The sequence below is a fragment of the Triticum urartu genome, chromosome 4A (assembly GCF_056163025.1).
Source record: "Triticum urartu cultivar PI428250 chromosome 4A, HENAU_Tu73, whole genome shotgun sequence".
Classification (NCBI taxonomy): Eukaryota; Viridiplantae; Streptophyta; class Magnoliopsida; order Poales; family Poaceae; genus Triticum; species Triticum urartu.
This window is the reverse complement of record NC_141876.1, coordinates 273,337,003-273,357,252: the sequence shown is the minus strand read 5'-3', so window position 1 is coordinate 273,357,252 and position 20,250 is coordinate 273,337,003.

The following is a 20,250-nucleotide window of genomic DNA, read 5'->3' as shown; positions in this document are numbered from 1 at the left end:
AAGATAGATGGCATGGAGAAGACGTTCGAAACAAAGCTCGATAACAGGTTTAATGAATTGCTCGCGCGTCTTCCACCACCACCACCGGCTGCACGTAACGCACCTCTACAACAACAACAACGACTACCTACACATTGTGAGACAGCCCTCCGCCGAGCGAGCCATCTCCCTCTTGCACCTGGCCAAACTGTTGGTGCTGCTATTGATACTTCTGTGGGTCCTACTGCTGATGCGGAGGAGGATGATTTTGCGGGAGATTACGAGGATGAGGTTGACCAAAATCAGAACTACGTGCCACCACCAGCACAGCAACCACCAGGTCGTCCACATGCAAATAATGGCAATGGTAGGGCTCACCCTCAGGTACGAGATCATGACCATCTCCCTAAACTAAAATTGAATATTCCACCATTTGAGGGTAGATATGTTCCTGATATATCTTACTTGGGAGTTAGAAACTGAACAACGATTTACATGTTTACAATATCCCGAGGAGAGACGTGTTCCTGCTGCTGTTTGTGCATTCACTAGTTTTGCATGTGTTTGGTGGTCTGAGCATTGTAGATTATATCCTATTCCAGCTACTTGGGCTGCTTTGAAAACTGCTATGCGTACTCGTTGGGTTCCACCATATTATCAATGTGAATTACTTCAAAAATTGCAGCGTTTAAGACAAGGAAAAAATTCTGTAGAAGAATATTATCAGGAATTACAAACTGGCATGATTAGATGTGGTATTGTTGAGGAGAATGAATCTATGCTTGCACGTTTTATGGGTGGATTAAATAGAGAGATTCAGACCATTCTGGAGTATAAGGAGTATACTAATATCACTCGTTTATTCCATCTGGCTTGTAAAGCTGAACGTGAAGTGCAGGATCGACAAGCATTGGCGCGAACTAACTTTTCTACAGGTCGATCTTCATCATGGACACCACGTGCATCCTCTACTTCCACTCCACCAGCATCTCCATCAGGTGCCACCTCCAGCCGTGATACAAGAAAGCAGGCACAACCACCACTATCTGCCAAGAGCACACCTGCCGGACCTGCACAGAGCTCTTCTTCTTCCATGGCATCGACAGGGCACACAAGTGATATTATTTGTCGTCGTTGTAAGGGAAGAGGACGTTTTGCGAGAGAATGCCAATCTCGGTGTGTGATGATTGCTACTGAGGATGGTGGGTATGAGTCCGCTAGTGACTATGATGAGGAGACTTTGGCACTTATTACACATGAAGAACATGGTGGAGAGGATTCTGATCATGAAACGCAATACATGGCTGCTGAAGATGCTGACAGGTATGAATGTTTAGTTGCTCAACGTGTTTTGAGTGTGCAGGTTGCCCAAGCTGAGCAAAATCAGAGGCATAATCTGTTCCATACAAAGGGAGTTGTGAAGGAACGTTCTGTTCGCGTCATCATAGATGGAGGGAGCTGCAATAACTTGGCTAGCATGGAGATGGTGGAGAAGCTATCTCTCACCACAAGAGCACATCCACATCCTTACTACATCCAATGGTTCAACAACAGCGGCAAGGTTAAGGTAACACGTATTGTTCATGTGCATTTTAGTATCTCTACATATGCTGATTATGTTGATTGTGATGTGGTACCTATGCAAGCATGTTCCTTATTACTTGGTAGACCATGGCAATTTGATAAAAATTCTGTACACCATGGTAGAAACAATCAGTATACTCTTGTTCATAACAATAAAAATATTACTTTGCTTCCTATGACTCCTGATTCCATTTTGAAAGATGATATTAATAGAGCTAATAAAGCAAAACAGGAGAAAAATAAAAGTGAAAATCAGATTGTGGCAAAAGAATTTGAGCAACAAATGTAGCCTAATAATAAACCATCTAGTGTTGCTTCTGAAATTAAATTGAAAAGTGCATGTTTACTTGCCACCAAATCTGATATTGATGATTTAGATTTTAGCAAATCTGTTTGCTATGCTTTTGTGGGCAAAGAGGCATTATTTTCATTCGAGGACGTGCCTTCCTCTTTGCCTCCTGCTGTCACTAACATTTTGCAGGAGTTCGCTGACATCTTTCCACAAGACGTGCCACCGGGATTACCACCTATTCGAGGGATTGAGCATCAAATTGAGTTAATTCCCGATGCATCATTACCCAACCATGCACCATACCGTACCAATCCAGAGGAGACGAAGGAGATTATGCGTCAAGTACAAGAACTGCTCGACAAAGGTTATATACGCGAATCCCTTAGTCCTTGTGTTGTTCCTATCATTTTAGTGCCGAAAAAGGATGGTACGCCACGTATGTGCGTTGATTCTAGAGGCATTAATAATATTACTATTCGTTATGATCATCCTATTCCTAGGCTAGATGATATGCTTGATGAATTGAGTGGCTCTATAATATTCTCCAAAGTTGATTTGCGTAGTGGATACCATCAAATTCGTATGAAATTGGGAGATGAATGGAAAACAACATTTAAAACTAAGTTTGGATTATATGAGTGGTTAGTCATGCCTTTTGGGTTAACTAATGCACCTAGTACTTTCATGAGGTTAATGAATGAAGTTTTACGTGCTTTCATTGGACGATTTGTGGTAGTTTACTTTGATGACATATTGATTTATAGCAAATCTTTGAAGGAACATTTGGAACATTTACGTGCTGTTTTTATTGCTCTACTGATGCATGTTTGTTTGGTAACCTTGGAAAGTGCACCTTTTGCACCGACCGAGTATCTTTTCTTGGCTATGTTGTTACTCCACAGGGAATTGAAGTTGATAAAGCCAAGATTGAAGCTATTGAGAGTTGGCCGCAGCCCAAAACGGTCACACAAGTGAGGAGTTTCCTTGGCCTCGCTGGTTTCTATAGGCGTTTTGTGAGAGATTTCAGCACCATTGCTGCGCCTCTCAACAAGCTTACAAAGAAGGATGTCCCTTTTGTTTGGGGTACCGCATAGGAAGAAGCCTTCATGGTATTCAAATATAAGTTGACACATGCTCCTTTAATCCAACTTCCTTATTTTAATAAGACTTTTGAGCTTGAATGTGATGCTAGTGGAATTGGATTAGGAGGTGTGTTATTACAAGATGGCAAACCTGTTGCATACTTTTCTGAAAAATTGAGTGGGCCTAGTCTGAACTATTCTACTTATGACAAAGAATTATATGCTCTTGTTCGGACCTTAGAAACATGGCAACATTATTTATGGCCCAAGGAATTTGTTATACATTCTGATCATGAATCTTTGAAACACATTAAAAGTCAAGCAAAACTGAACCGTAGACATGTTAAATGGGTTGAATTCATTGAGACTTTTCCTTATGTCATTAAACACAAGAAGGGTAAAGAAAATGTTATTGCTGATGCATTGTCTCGTCGTTATACTATGCTTTCACAACTTGACTTTAAAATATTTGGTTTGGAGACCATCAAAGATCAATATGTGCATGATGCTGAATTTAAAGATGTATTGCAGAATTATAAGGAAGGGAGAACTTGGAACAAGTTCGTTCTTAACAATGGATTTGTGTTTCGTGCTAACAAGCTATGCATTCTAGCTAGCTCTGTTCGTCTTTTGTTGTTGCAGGAGGTGCATGGAGGAGGATTAATGGGACACTTTGGCGTCAAGAAGACGGAGGATATACTTGCTACACATTTCTTTTGGCCAAAGATGAGACGGGATGTTGAGCGTTTTGTTGCTCGCTGCACTACATGTCAAAAAGCTAAGTCACGACTCAATCCTCATGGTTTATATATGCCTTTGCCTGTACCTAGTGTTCCTTGGGAGGATATATCTATGGAATTTGTTTTAGGTTTACCTTGAACAAAGAAGGGGAGGGATAGCATATTTGTTGTCGTGGATAGGTTCTCAAAAATGGCACACTTTATACCATGTCATAAAAGCGACGATGCTGTTAATGTTGCTGATTTGTTCTTTCGTGAAATTATTCGCTTGCATGGTGTGCCAAATACTATTGTTTCAGATGGTGATACTAAATTTCTTAGCCACCTTTGGAAATGTTTATGGGCTAAGTTGGGGACTAAGCTTCTTTTTAGTACTACTTGTCACCCCCAAACTGATGGACAAACTAAAGTAGTCAATTGAACATTGTCTACTATGCTTAGGGCTGTTTTGAAGAATAACAAGAAAATGTGGGAAGAATGCTTGCCTCATATTGAATTTGCTTATAATCGTCCATTGCATTCTACTACTAAGATGTGCCCTTTTGAAATTGTGTATGGTTTCCTACCTCGTGCACCTATTGATTTGTTTCCTCTTCCATCCTCGGAAAAGGTTAATTTTGATGCTAAAGAACGTGCTGAATTGATTTTAAAAATGCATGAGTTAACTAAGGAAAACATTGAGCGTATGAATGCTAAATATAAACTTGCTGGAGATAAGGGTAGAAAACATGTTGTGTTTGCACCTGGAGATCTTGTTTGGTTACATTTGCGTAAGGATAGATTTCCTAATTTGCGCAAATCAAAGCTAATGCCACATGCTGATGGTCCTTTTAAGGTGTTAGAGAAAATAAATGATAATGCATATAAACTTGAGCTGCCTGCAGATTTTGGGGTTAGTCCCACTTTCAACATTGCAGATTTGAAGCCTTATTTGGGTGAGGACGATGAACTTTCGTCGAGGACGACTTCATTTCAAGAAGGGGAGGATGATGAGGACATCAATACCATTATTACACCCACAACCCCTGCTGCTATACATACTGGACCAATTACTAGATCTCACGCACGCCAATTGAATTATCAGGTACTTTCGTTTCTTGGTAACGATTCTAATGTTCATGAGAATATGATGCTGCCTAAATTGGATACATTTGTTTTGCTTACAAATGAAGGGCCTAGCTTGGACAAGAATGATGAACCTTGGAGCAAGTTCAAGCATGGAGATGATGGCATGCGCAAGGGGAACAAGAACGGAGTTACAAGTGATGATTCCTGGACTCTGAAGCCACCATTATGAGTGCATGAAGCATGGGATGAAATATAAAAGATGCCACTTCATAAATTTGGTCTAGAGGCTATTCTAGGTGCTGCGTCACCTTATTATTGGGCCAGGCCCATGTATTTTCGAAGTACTTAAGTATAGGCTGTTTTTAGACTCCGTATGTGTGGGGAAACAAGAGTTAGGGTTGGTTTCGGACCCCTCCACCAAGGGCCACGAAATTCCCCCGCTCTCCTCCATATATACAGCCCTTAGGGCATCATTTAGACTTCGGGTTTTCTTTAGATTAAAAGTTCGCCATAGCTGCAACTTCGCGTACTTCGTTTGTGTCCAATGACCAGACCAAGACGTCACAGAACCCCACCTTGATCAATAAAGCTTTCATCTTATATTCACAATATCCAGATTGCAATCTCAGTTTTTGCTTGTTCTTCGTTTGCTTGCAGGAAATAGGCCCTCGTGGTCAGGTTGATCGTGCTCCGGCATGGTCAATAACCCCTCGGAGTTGATTTAGCGATTGCTAAGGCGCGACATCCTCGCACGTTCGTAGTCGGATCGTCAAAGTCGACTTCCTCTAAAATGATAGCCACCATCTCATCAAAAGACGGGATACCTTTGCCTCTATCACAGGATCCGCTCCTTTCGTGAAAGATCGGGCCACTAGGGTTCTACCCTACATCATAGAACCTATTACCCTTTTTATTATCAAACCCCGGGAGTTACTTCTATGTTATGCTACTTATTGCCATGCTATGCTCGTAGACGTGGATTGGGTTTGAGTGTATCCATGATAGATGTGAGATTATTAATTAATGGTTTACTTAAGGTGGCTACTTAAACACACATCTAGGTGGATTGGTTGCGACACCTGGGGATATACCAGTGCAGTCCTTTTTGGTTCGCCATCCAGGCTCAAAGGGATCATAAGATTATTCATGCTGGAAACTTCCGTGTGTAGCCACATGCCATTATGGGCTCTAGCACAGTTGAGTAAGTTGTGGGAAACCTTTCCATGATGGGCTAGCAGATGTAGAGGATTGTAGGTGTACCGGCCTATCTATCGGTTAAGGCGACCTCTTCGGAAAGACTGTGTCTCGGTCATCCGTTTCTGAAACACCATGCAGTGCGAGAAATAAAACTAAGGAGATCGAGTCTTGTGGGGAAAAATGCGAAAACCTCTGCAGAGTGTACAAACTAATCATGATTAGCCGTGTCCCCGGTTATGGACATTTTGAGTATCTGGTTCTTGAATTATCATGTGGATCGCATCACTCTAAATTAATTGGCTGGGATGTTAATTACTTTTAATTGGTATTGAGATGGGGATTTACCATTCTCAATGTTTTTCAACTACCATGATAGTTAAATAAAATGTATTCCTTTGTTGTAGGAAAAATTGTCTTTTCGCAAAAACATTATAACCATAGAGCCTCCACCAGCCATATTTGCATGTAGTGATAGCATTTACTTGTTCATTGCTCTACTGTGTTATCTTGCCAGCATATTCCATGTGCTGACCCATTTTTGGTTTGCAACATATCATGTTGCAGACTTTTTAGACGAAGAGTAAGGTGCACTAGGTCGTTTGTCGTGCACTCAGCTATCCCGTTGGAGTTGATGGACTCACTTTATCCTCCAAGCCTTCCGTTGTTATCTTACTTAGATGGCCTTAAACCATACTTATTGTAATAAGTTCTCTTTTGAGACATTCGATGTAATAAGTGTGTGATTGCTACTCTGTTATAATTCCTTCAAGTACTGTGTGTGTCAGCATTACCGATCCAGGGATGACACTTATGCACAGAGATTTGACCGTTTGAGGTCAGATCGCTACATCTTTCCTCCAACTAATAAGCACATATATATATTATTCTATTGCTTATAGCCTGCTTAGACTACCCATAGTGGGAGTAACATAGGTCGTAACATCACACGTATCTAGATAAAATACATGAGGTGGTAAGCAATAAATGAAGAAAGAGAGGAAAGTGCTAACATAGCTAGTTAGACTGGCCACAATGGGTAGTAACATAGACTAGAAACATGCACATGTTACTAGTCTATGTTACTACCTCTATAGTGGGGAGTAACATATGTGTGGTAATATGCAACACTTCATTTATTAGGCTATAGACTCATTTTGCCTTGATATGTGTGTGATGTTACTCATACTACTAGTAACTAGCTATGTTACCACTTTCCTCCATTTCTTCATTTATTGCTTGCCACATCATCTATTTAACCTAGATATGTGTGATATTACTACCTATATATGTTAGGGCATCTCATGGTTGTAAGATAGTTGTTGGTAGACTTTGCCACATAGGATTTTTGATGATGTGTCATAAAATAAATGAGGGCACATAGCAAGGTTGTATGCACATGAACCAACACCCCTTGCACAAGCTCCAATGTAGAATGAGACAGCACCTTATTTATTATCTCACGTCCTACTGGGCAAACTAGATACTATCCATTGGAGTTGTGGTATGTTAAGGTGTTGGTTGATGACATGTCATATTTACCAACAAGCTAACATACAAACTGTTGGAGATGCCCTTACTCCCACTGTGGGTAGTCTAAGACTACCCACAGTGGGAGTAACATATATAGGTAGTAACATCGCACATATCTAGGTTAAATAGATTATGTGACATGCAATAAATGAAGAAAGAGATGAAAGTGGTAACATAGCTAGTTACTACTATTATGAGTAAAACCACACATATATGAAGGGAAGATGTGTCTATAGCCTAATAAATGAAGTGTTGCATGTTACCACGCACATATGTTACTCCCCACTATAGAGGTAGTAACATAGTTTGGACAATATCATCTTGCATATGATCCAACTCTTCAGGATTTAAAACTTTCTGCCATAGTTGGTTGAAGAAATCACATAGGTCAATGAGTGTGTTTCTTAAATCTTTGTCCATCAGATTCCTGATGGCCACCGGGAGGATTTGTGTCAACATTACGTGGCAATCATGTGACTTCATGTGTCCCAACTTCATTTTACCTGAGCTCAGATCCACGAGACTTATGATGTTTGCGCAGTAGGAAGAGGGTGTCTTAACTGACAACAAATAGGTGAAGAACTATGTTGCTTCTTTTGTACAGAAATTGTAACTCCGGCGAGCTTTGATGAATTTGCCATCATCTTCTGCTTCACTCTTGCGTTGTGATTGATCAGCAAGCATATCGAGCCATGAACCGTCACCATCCTTTCTTTTAGCTTTAATCTTGAGCAGAGTGCCAAGTATGCTTTCACATACGTTCTTCTCTACGTGCATGACATCGATGTAGTGACATACACGCAGAATCTCCTAGTAAGGTAATTTCCAGAACACCAATTTCTTCTTAAACACTTGATCCTTGGGTGTTAGTTTCATCGTCAAAGGGTGGACAACATTATTTTTTTAGCCATGTTGTGGACCACCTCCCCTTCATAGGGTCTTGGGCCCTCAGCTGCCTTTGTTGTACCATCAAATTCAGCTTTCATCTTTCGGTATGGGTGATTTTTTCATAAGAACCTACGATGACGCAAATACACTGTTTTGCACGAGTTGGGAAGTCTTATGCTAGCTTTCCTATCCATGCATGTGACACAACCTACATCTCCCCTTGTTTTCTGCCCCGATGTGTTGCCTAATGCCGGCATATCTTGAATGGTGTACACCCCCATTGCATGTAGATCAAAAATCTCCTTTCCGTAAGCATCATAACATTTTACAGCAGGCGCATCTATCCACACCGTCAGCAGTTCTTCTACTAGTAGATGAAAGTAAATGTTGATGTCATTTCCGGGTTGTTTGGGCCTTGGCTAATCATTTACATCACAATGTATTTTTTCTTCATACACAACCAAGGAGCTAGGTTATATATGCACAGAAGCACCGGCGATGTGTTGTGATTGATGCTCATATCGCCAAAATGATTCATCCCGTGAGTACACTCTTCGAGCCTTATACTTCTAGGATCCTTGGGAAAATTTTCAAACTTGTTGTCGATTAATTCCCACTGAGGCCCATCTTTCGGGTGCCTCATAAACCTATCCTCAATTCGCTCATCATGATGCCACCGCAACCTCTTTGCCTCTCTACGGTTTGCAAACAAACGCCTCAACCTTGGAATTAAAGGCAAGTACCAAACAACCTTGAACGGGATTCCTGTCTTGATCTCGTCGTCCAATTTGTACTTGTCCTTTGCTCTCCTGCGCTTGTATTGTGCATGCTTGCATGTGGGACATGCACGAAAATCTTTATACTCACCACAGTACAATATACAATCATTCACACAAGCGTGTATCTTCTGTACTTCAAGTTCCAATGGGCAAACAATTTCCTTCGCTTCATTCGTGCTTCTGGGGAGCACATTATCTTCCGGAAGAATTTCTTTCAAAAGACCTAACATCTCTGTGAAGCCCTTGTTTGATAGACTGTTTGCTGCTTTAAATATGGGAAGCGCCAGGGTGGCACTCAACCTGGAATATTTATTTTTGCAACCTGGATACAATTCTTTCTTGGAGTCCGCATCAATGGTTGGCAGATCCTTGTACCCAATCATATCCTTTTCTGGGCCCTCGAAAACTGCAATCATAGCAGCAAAATCTGGCATATCAAGATTGTCATCCTCTGCGTGGACGTCTTGGTTTTCCAGTGGGCATTTCGGCTTTCCGGTGTTCCATTGGTAGCTTGACGCCTCTGCGCCGATGTTAGATTCAACATCCATGTGACACTGATCGGGGTTTGGCATCTCGCTACCCTGGGTATCTTCATCCATGACCTCCTCTTCACCGTTTCTGGTCCAACGTGTATATCCATCCATGAATCCCCTAGAGACTAAGTGCATCTGGACATCTGCAACTTCATGTGACTCTGTATTGGCACAATCAGTACATGGATACAGGATGTAATCCGCATCACCAATTCTCCTCTTTGTACTTCCAGCCAAATTCATGAACTCTGTCACGCCACTGATAAAATCTGCGGTTTTCCGATTCTTCATCCATCGAGATCGTTCCATCTGCAGTAGACGAATGGTAATTAAAAACTAAACAACAACATTAATACATGGATTAACTGCAGCCCAGAGATGCGTGCATAAATCACAAGGTTTTATTTTAATAATTACTAAGGGTGCTCCATGTTGTTATCCAGAGGTGCAATGACAAAAATTAATGGCCAGTCAATTTAAACACAGAGTACTAGTACAACACTACACTTAGGAATTGAATACCTTAATTAAGCCACTCACGAAAAGAATACCTTAATTAATTAGCCGCGCAGCGACCTCCACCCAGCAGACAGACAAGCGCAATGCGGCGGCAAGCCAAGACAGCAGGGTCGAGGAGCAAAGCTTAGTGTGGCTGCCGCCTGAAGTTAGACCTCCACTATCCCGCCATCGACCGCGATGGATGTGCTCGAATCACGCCACCGCCGACCTCGATGGTTGATCTCCTCCTATCCACTGCTAGGGAAAAGCCTAGCAGCAGCGCGGGTTTTAGGTATAGTAGTAGCGCGGGGTCCCACATTATTGATACGGCGCTACAGCTAACCTGTAGCAGCAGTGCGTGTCCACCCGCGCTACTACTATACAATCGTAGCAGCAGCGTGTGGTATGAAATCGCGCTACTGCTGATAGCTCTAGCGCGCTTTACTTGGCCGCTCTACTGCTAGTGGCACGCTACTACTAACTTTTCTCCACTCGCTACTGCTAATTTTATTAGTTTTTGTTTTTTTTGCATATTTGTTTTGTATTTGAACAGGCTTTATACAAGAATCTTTAGCACATATAAATGTCATCATCATACACATACAAATGGCTACAAGACCACAAATGTAATCATAGCATACGCATACAAATAGTCTCATCATAATCATCATCCAATACAAAGTGGTCTCTCGTCATCACCTCGAAAATAGCGATACATGCAAGTCTCGAATATTTGCAACTACAACGTCATCCCTCTAAACAATGATATACGCGAGAAGTGCTATCACTATGAGTGATAGCGGAACTATGAAGTACATGAGGCGGCAGTTATGAGGCCTCTCTCGCGCTAGCGTGTACCTCAAGTAACTAGCTTGTGCTTCTTATATGCTTTTGAAGCCTTTATGGCTCACGCCCGAGACACCCTCCACTTGCGCCTAACACTCATACCACTCGTCATACACTCCCGGAACCTTCCCTTTGTACACGACATAGCCCACCTTTTCCATCAAGAATCTAGGTACATGTTAGAGATGCATCTTCATCAAGAGAATGTACGATCATATGCAACAAAATATACTAGAACAACATGAAAAAGAAAGGGTTAGCAACTAGATGCAACATATAGTACGCAAACTAATTAACTAGAGGTACGCATGTCATCATACCCAAACTAACAAAGTAGCATTACGCAAGTTCAGCAGGGACCGTGGACATCACAAAGTTCAATCGCTACAGAAAGTATACAAGTTCAACCGACACATATCATCATCATCGGCGTCGTAAATCACTCGAAGTTCCATCATTCCATATCATCAAGGATGGACCCTAGCTTCTTGAACGGAGTGAGGTCATGACGTTGCATGCCTATGCGAGTTCGGACGTCAGCTCATGATATAGGGCCGTGGTGGAACATCCCCTTCTCATCGACGACTTCTTTCACAATGATCGTCGCAATGTCCCTTTGGATGCGAAAGAAGTCATCTCTAAGTTTATAATCCACTTCTCCATGAGATTCTACCCACTTGCAGATATGATCATTGTTTCTGGTTGTCACACGAAGCTTTTGGTGATCCGTGTTGAACTCAATCATGAGATGGAGGAGGTAGAATCCATCTTTCTTGCTTGGTTTCAGGACATGGATGAAGCAGAAGTTAGTTTTATGCGAGAAACCCAACTTCTTGTTCCTTTGTTTCCTGATCTGTAGGTAGCCACCCCTAATGCTGAAGCCTTGGAGAGCATCATCTAGAATATTCATTATGTGGGTGCAGTCCTTCTTCTCGTAGTCTCTGGTAGGGTCGAAATACATGGCATGGGAGACTCGCGGGTAAAGAACGATAAGGACGGTGCACCCGTTGCTGCGGGGAAAAGACACCTCAAATTATTCTCCATATGACTGAGAAGGAATGTTTGAAATGTACGAAAGGGTTGTCCGAAACTGACTTACTTTGGATGATAAGGCAGGAGGACAATTTCCTGGTCCTTATTCTGTACCAAGAAATTTTGGAGGTACTCCCTACCAGTTTCACGCTCAAAGTCGCCAAGTCTCAAGAAAGACTCATGCATGTAGTACGGATCCACCACACAGATTTGCGAGACTTCTTCTCTCTTCATGACGGAGCTCATATGTAGCACAAAAAGGCAGATGATTGTAAAATCGAGTTGCCTTGTTAGAAACATCTCAAAGATATGGTCAAACCGCTGGAAGAACACCTCCGCGGGTCGTGTGTCAACGTAGCACTTCCCCTCAAGCACACGAGCCGCGCGTGTAGGATATCCTGGATCCTTCGAGGCTAGTAGGCTTGTCTCAGTCGACAACACACGGTCGTGCAGTCTCCTGAGATCCCCTAATAGTGCCTCCAGCAGTTTGGGTGGTAGCATCGGCTCGCCCATGAGATGGAACCTGGCCGCACCTTTCATGGGTACACGCTCTTTAGAATCCATCGTCTGGATGCTATGTGCTCTGGTTTGTTTGGAGGCAGCTATCTTTCCCGATCTCTTCCTCTCCTTTTTCTTGGGCACACCTTCCAGACCCTTCCTTAACCCTTGCCCAGTGTTGCCGGGCTAAACACTGTACAACCCCTGGCTAGTTGAGCCTGTGTTGAGGCGGCATCTTAAGGCGTGTCCTGTGAGGATTTCATGAAGAGAGACTTGTTGCAAACCCTGCTACGATGTTCCTGCCCGGGCAGATCATCCATATCCTCATTAGCATCATGCTGATAGCCCGATTCGTCATATGGTTGACTCGTCATATCTAAGTCACCCTCATATGTGTTTGTATTGAGGAAACCCATTGGGTCCTTGATAGCCCACAAGTATAGGGGATCGCAACAGTTTTCGAGGGTAGAGTATTCAACCCAAATTTATTGATTTGACACAAGGGGAGCCAAAGAATATTCTCAAGTATTAGCAGCTGAGTTGTCAATTCAACCACACCTGGAAACTTAAATCTGCAGCAAAGTATTTAGTAGCAAAGTAATATGATAGTAGTGGTAATGGTAGCAAAAGGTAACGGTAGCGAAAGTAATGTTTTTGGTATTTTGTAGTGATGATAGCAATAGCAACGGAAAACTAAATAAGCGAAGAACAATATATGGAAAGCTCGTAGGCAACGGATCGGTGATGGAGAATTATGTCGGATGAGGTTCATCATGTAACAATCATAACCTAGGGTGACACAGAACAAGCTCCAGTTCATCAATGTAATGTTGGCATGTATTCCTAATATAGTCATACATGCTTATGGAAAAGAACTTGCATGACATCTTTTGTCCTACCCTCCCATGGCAGCGGGGTCCTATTGGAAACTAAGGGATATTAAGGCCTCCTTTTAATAGAGTACCGGAACAAAGCATTAACACATAGTGAATATATGAACTCCTCAAACTACGGTCATCACCGGTAAGTATCCCGATTATTGTCACTTCGGGGTTAACGGATCATAACACATAATAGGTGACTATAGACTTGCAAGATAGGATCAAGAACTCTCATATATTGATGAAAACATAATAGGTTCATATCTGAATTCATGGCACTCAGGCCCTAGTGACAAGCATTAAGCATAGCAAAGTCATAGCAACATCAATCTCAGAACATAGTGGATACTAGGGATCAAACCCTACCAAACCTAACTCGATTACATGATAGATCCCATCCAACCCATCATCGTCCAGCAAGCCTACGATGGAATTACTCACGCACGGCGGTGAGCATCATGAAATTGGTGATGGAGGATGGTTGATGATGACAATGGCGACGGATTCCCCTCTTCGGAGCCCTGAACGGACTCCAGATCAGCCCTCCCGAGAGGTTTTAGGGCTTGGCGGCGGCTCCGTATCGTAAAACGCGATGAATTCTTCTCTCTCATTTTTCATCCCCGAAACCAAATATATAGAGTTGGAGTTGAGGTCAGAGGAGCTCCAGGGGCCCACGAGGTAGGGAGCGCGCCCTAGGGGGGCAGGCGTGCCGCCCACCCTCGTGGATAGGTGGTGGGCCCCCTGGCCTTCATCTTTCAAATGATTTTTTATTATTTCTGAAAAGTTGTTCCATGAAGTTTCAGGTCATTCCGAGAACTTTTGTTTCTGGTCATAAATAACACCATGGTAATTCTGCTGAAAACAACGTCAGTCCGAGTTAGTTCCATTCAAATCATGCAAGTTAGAGTCCAAAACAAGGGCAAAAGTGTTTGGAAAAGTAGATACGACGGAGACGTATCCACTCCCCCAAGCTTAAACCCTTGCTTGTCCTCAAGCAATTCAGTTGATAAACTGAAAGTGATAAAGAAAAACTTTTACAAACTCTGTTTGCCCTTGTTGTTGTAAATATGTAAAGCCAGCTTTCAAGTTTTCAGCAAATGTTATGACTAACCACATTCACAATAACGCTTAGGTATCAAGTTTACTCATATCAATGTCATAATCAACTAGCGAGCAATAATAATAAATCTCGGATGACAACACTTTCTCAAAACAATCATAATATGATATAACAAGATGGTATCTTGCTAGCCCTTTCTGAGACCGCAAAACATAAATGCAGAGCACCTTTAAAGATCAAGGACTGACTAGACATTGTAATTCATGGTAAAAGAGATCCAGTCAAGTCATACTCAATGTAAACTAACAGTAATGAATGCAAATGACAGCGGTGCTCTCCAACTGGTGCTTTTTAATAAGAGGATGATGACTCAACATGAAAGTAAATAGATAGGCCCTTCGCAGAGGGAAGCAGGGATTTGTAGAGGTGCCAGAGCTCGATTTTGAAATAGAGGTGAATAATATTTTGAGCAGTATACTTTCATAGTCAACATAACAACCAAGAGATGGCAATATCTTCCATGCTACACACATTATAGGCGGTTCCCAAGCAGAATGGTAAAGTTTATACTCCCCCTCCACCAACAAGCATCAATCATGGCTTGCTCGAAACAACGAGTGCCTCCAACTAACAAGAGTCCCATGGGGAGTTTTGTTTGCAATTATTTTGATTTGATTTGCATAAAGCATGGGACTGGGCATCCCGGTGACCAGCCATTTTTCTCGTGAGTGAGGATGCAGTCCACTCCTCTTGAGAATAACCCGCCTAACATGGAAGATACGGACAGCCCTAGTTGATACATGAGCTATTCGAGCATACAAAACATGATATTTATTTGAAGGTTTAGAGTTTGGCACATACAAATTTACTTGGAACGGCAGGTAGATACCGTATATAGGTAGGTATGGTGGACTCATATGGAATAACTTTGGGGTTTATGGAGTTGGATGCACAAGTAGTATTCCCGCTTAGTACAGGTGAAGGCTAGCAAAAGACTAGGAAGCGACCAGCTAGAGAGCGACAACAGTCATGAACATGCATTAAAATTAATCAACACCGAATGCAAGAATGAGTAGGATATAATCCACCATGAACACAAATATCATGAAGGCTATGTTGATTTTGTTTCAACTACATGTGTGAACATGCGCCAAGTCAAGTCACTTAAATCATTCAGAGGAGGAAACCACCCTATCATACCACATCACAACCATTTTAGTAGCATGTTGGCACGCAAGGTAAACCATTATAAGCTCCTAGATAATCAAGCATGTAACAAGAACTATGATCTCTAGTTATCATTGCAAACATGTTTATTCATAATAGGCTGAATCAGGAACGATGAACTAATCATATTTACAAAAACAAGAGAGGTCGAGTTCATACCAGCTTTTCTCATCTCAATAAGTTCATCATATAATCATCATTATTGCCTTTCACTTGCACGACCGAACGATGTGGATAATAATAATAGTGCACGTGCATTGGACTAAGCTGGAATCTGCAAGCATTCAATAAACAGGAGAAGACAAGGCAATATGGGCTCTTTTGTCAGATCAACAATAATGCATATAAGAGCCACTTCAACAATTTAATTATGGTCTTCTCCTATCGACCCCCAAAGAAAAGAAAAGAAATAAAACTATTTACACGGGAGACCTCCCAACAAGTAAAAGAAGAACAAGAAATCTTTTTGGGTTTTCTTTTTAATTACTACTACAAGCATGGAAAGTAAACTAACTAAAAGCTACAACTAATTTTTTTCTTAAGTTTATCAAACACACAAGAAGAAAGCATAAAAAGGGAAATAAACCAGCATGGATGATACAATGAAAAAGTATGAGCACCGACATCTGGCAATGAGTGTGTGGACATAAATGTAATGTCGGTGAGAAATACGTACTCCCGCAAGCTTAGGCTTTTGGGCCTAAGTTGGTCTATGGCCATGGTTGACCTGGCGGATATCCATAGTAGAAGTTGGGGTCGTACTGAGATGCAGCGGCTATTGCCTCCTGAGCTACAGCATGGCGACGAGCGGCCTCCGCCCTCCTCTCGTACTCATCTTCCTCCTCTTTGGTAATAACATATCTTCCTTTTGCCTGATAATCAAAGAAGGCAGGAGCAGGGAGAGTAATATGGACAACATGACATCTACCAAAGATTAAACGATGCTGGAGAGGTGATTCATTCCTCTCGACAAACTGGTGGTGAACCATAGCATTAAAGTCCAGGTAAGCAGGAGGAAACTCAATATCATTTTCGCGTATGGCTACACCAAGAAAATTAGCTATGCGGGTTGCATAAATTCCACCAAAGAAATCTCCATTAAATTTATTAAGATGCAACCTACATGCAACAATGGCTCCCAAATTATAAGATTTATCTCCTAACACAGCACTCCTAAGAATACTGAGGTCAGGGACACACATGTGGCATGCCTCATCTTTACCATTAATGCATCTACCTATGAAGAGAGCAAAATAATGTATAGCAAGAAAGTGAATGCTCCCTATGGTAACTTGTGTTATATCTCTAGATTATCCCACAGTTATACTAGCAAGAAAATCTCTAAATTCATATTTGCGAGGATCCCTGATACTATCCCATTGTGGAAGTTTGCAAGCAGTGGTAAAATCCTCTAAGTCCATAGTGTAAGAATTTTCATAAAGATCAAACAGGATAGTTGGAGAATTACGTGAAGATGAAAATTCAAACCTCCTCACAAAGGAACTAGTGATATAGTGATACTGGCTGCACTTTTCTTCCTCGAAGCTCACAAGATCAGCATTACGCAAATATGCGTTAAATTCTTCCGTAATTCCCGCTCGATCCATAAAATTTTCCGAAGGCCATTCACAAGGACGCACTGGTGCGTCTCTTGGTGGCTCTTCATCAGCATCACGCATTGCAAGCCTGGGTCCTTGCTTCCTTGAAGAACCACCTTGGAACATTTTCCTAAGCATATTTCCTCCTCTGAAAAATTTCTGAAATTTTTAGTAACTTCAAAATAAAAGTAAACCAAACTCAATAATATTGATAGCAACTACTCATACAAGTGCCTAGGGCCTATATCATGCATCAAAACTACTTTTGACCATATAAATTTGACATGCAAGCTCAAGAACATGGTCACCTAGGCAGCAAAAATTTGCAATGAATAAAGCACTAGAACAAAAACTAATTGGACCAATGGAGGAGTCACACACCAAGGAACAATCTCCCCAAGCAGTTTTGTGAGAGGTGCTTTGAGCAAGGAGATTGAAAATGGCAGCAAAATGAGCTTGGACTCGGGTTTGAGATGGATATTCGTGTTTGGGGGAGGAAGAAGTGTGTGGGTGAAAGGATAAGTGGAGGAGGGCCACCGTGGGCCCACGAGGCAGGGGCGCGCCCTCCACCCTCGTGGCCAGGTGGATGACCCCCCTGCTGTGTTCTTAGTGCCAAATATTCTCAAATATTCTAGAAAAAATCATATTTAAATTTCAGGGCATTTGGAGAACTTTTATTTTCGGGGTATTTTTATATTACACGGATAATTCAGATAACAGATGGAAAAATACTATTTTTATTTTATTTAATATAAATAATAGAAAGTAAAAGGAGGGTACAGAAGGTTGTGCCTTCTAGTTTCATCCATCTCACGATCATCAAAAGGAATCCACTAACAAGGTTGATCAAGTCTTGTTAATGAACTCATTCCGAATAACATGGAACCGGAGATATTTCAAATAATACTATGTTACCTCAACGGGGATATGCACATCCCCAATAATAAGAATATCATATTTCTTCTTGACAGTAGGAAGAGGAAATTCAAAACCTCCAAATATAATCGATGGGATTTTTCCAATAGAGTTGATACTATGAACTTGAGGTTGTTTCCTTGGAAAGTGTATCGTATCCTCATTACCATTAACATGAAAAGTGACATTGCCTTTAGTGCAATCAATAACAGCCCCTGCAGTATTCAAAAAGGGTCTTCCAAGAATAATAGACATACTATCGTCCTCGGGAATATCAAGAATAACAAAGTCCGTTAAAATAGTAATGTTTGCAACTACAACAGGCACATCCTCACAAATACCGACAGGTATAGCAGTTGATTTATTAGCCATTTGCAAAGATATTTCAGTAGGTTTCAACTTATTCAAATCAAGTCTATGATATAAAGAGAGAGGCATAACACTAACATCGGCTTGAAGATCACATAAAGCAGTTTTAACATAGTTTCTTTTAATGGAGCATGGTATAGTGGGTACTCCTGTATCTCCAAGTTTCTTTGGTATTCCACCCTTAAAAGTATAATTAGCAAGCATGGTGGAAATTTCAGCTTCCAGTATCTTTCTTTTATTTGTAACAATATCTTTCATATACTTAGCATAAGGATTCATTTTGAGCATATCAGTTAATCGCATACGCAAAAAGATAGGTCTAATCATTTCAGCAAAGCGCTCAAAATCCTCATCATCCTTTTTCTTGGATGGTTTGGGAGGAAAAGGCATAGGTTTCTAAACCCATGGTTCTCTTTCTTTACCATGTTTCCTAGCAACAAAGTCTTTATTATCATAACGTTGATTCTTTAATTGTGGGTTATCAAGATCAACAGTAGGTTCAATTTCTATATCATTATCATTACTAGGTTGAGCATCATCATGAACATTATCATTAACATTATCACTAGATTCAGGTTCATTACCAGATTGTGTTTCAGCATCAGAAATAGAGATGTCATTTGGATTCTCTAGTGTTTCAACAATAGGATCACTAGAAGCATGCAAAGTCCTATCATTTTTCTTTTTCTTCCTATTAGAAGGACTAGGTGCATCCACATTATTTCTCTGAGAATCTTGCTCAATTCTCTTCGGGTGGCCTTCAGGATACAAAGGTTCCTGAGTCATTCTACCACCTCTAGTCATAACTCTAACATCATTATCATTATTCTTACTATTCAATTCATTGAGCAAATCATTTTGAGCTTTAAGTACTTGTTCTACTTGAGTGCTAACCATAGAAGCATGTTTACTAATAAGTTTAAGTTCACCTTTGACATTAGCCATATAATCACCCAAGTGTTCAAGCATATTTGAATTGTATTTCAATTGTCTACCAAAATAAGCATTAAAATCTTCTTACTTAATCATAAATTTATCAAACTCATCTAAGCATGGGCTAGCAAACTTAGTAAATGGGATTTCAGCTTTATCATATCTATAGAGAGAATTTACCTTTACTACCTGTGTCGGGTTATCAAGACCATGAGTTTCTTCAATAGGTAAAGGATTAAGATCATATGTTTCTTCAACAGGCGGTAAACTAAGACCATGTATTTCTTCAATAGGAGGTAAATTCTTAACATCTTCAGCTTTAATACCTTTTTCTTTCATAAATTTCTTTGCCTCTTGCATATCTTCAGGACTGAGAAATAGAATACCCCTCTTCTTCGGAGTTGGTTTGGGAATAGGCTCAGGAATTGGCTCCGGAGCTGGCTCAGGAAGTGTCCAATTATTTTCATTTGTCAATATATTATTCAATAGAATTTCAGCTTCATCCGGTGTTCTTTCCCTGTAAACAGAACCAGCACAACTATCCAGGTAATCTCTGGAGGCATCAGTTAGTCCATTATAAAAGATATCAAGTATTTCATTTTTCTTAAGAGGATGATCAGGCAAAGCATTAAGTAACTTGAGAAGCCTCCCCCAAGCTTGTCGGAGACTCTCTTCTTCAATTTGCACAAAATTATATATATCCCTTAAAGCAGCTTGTTTC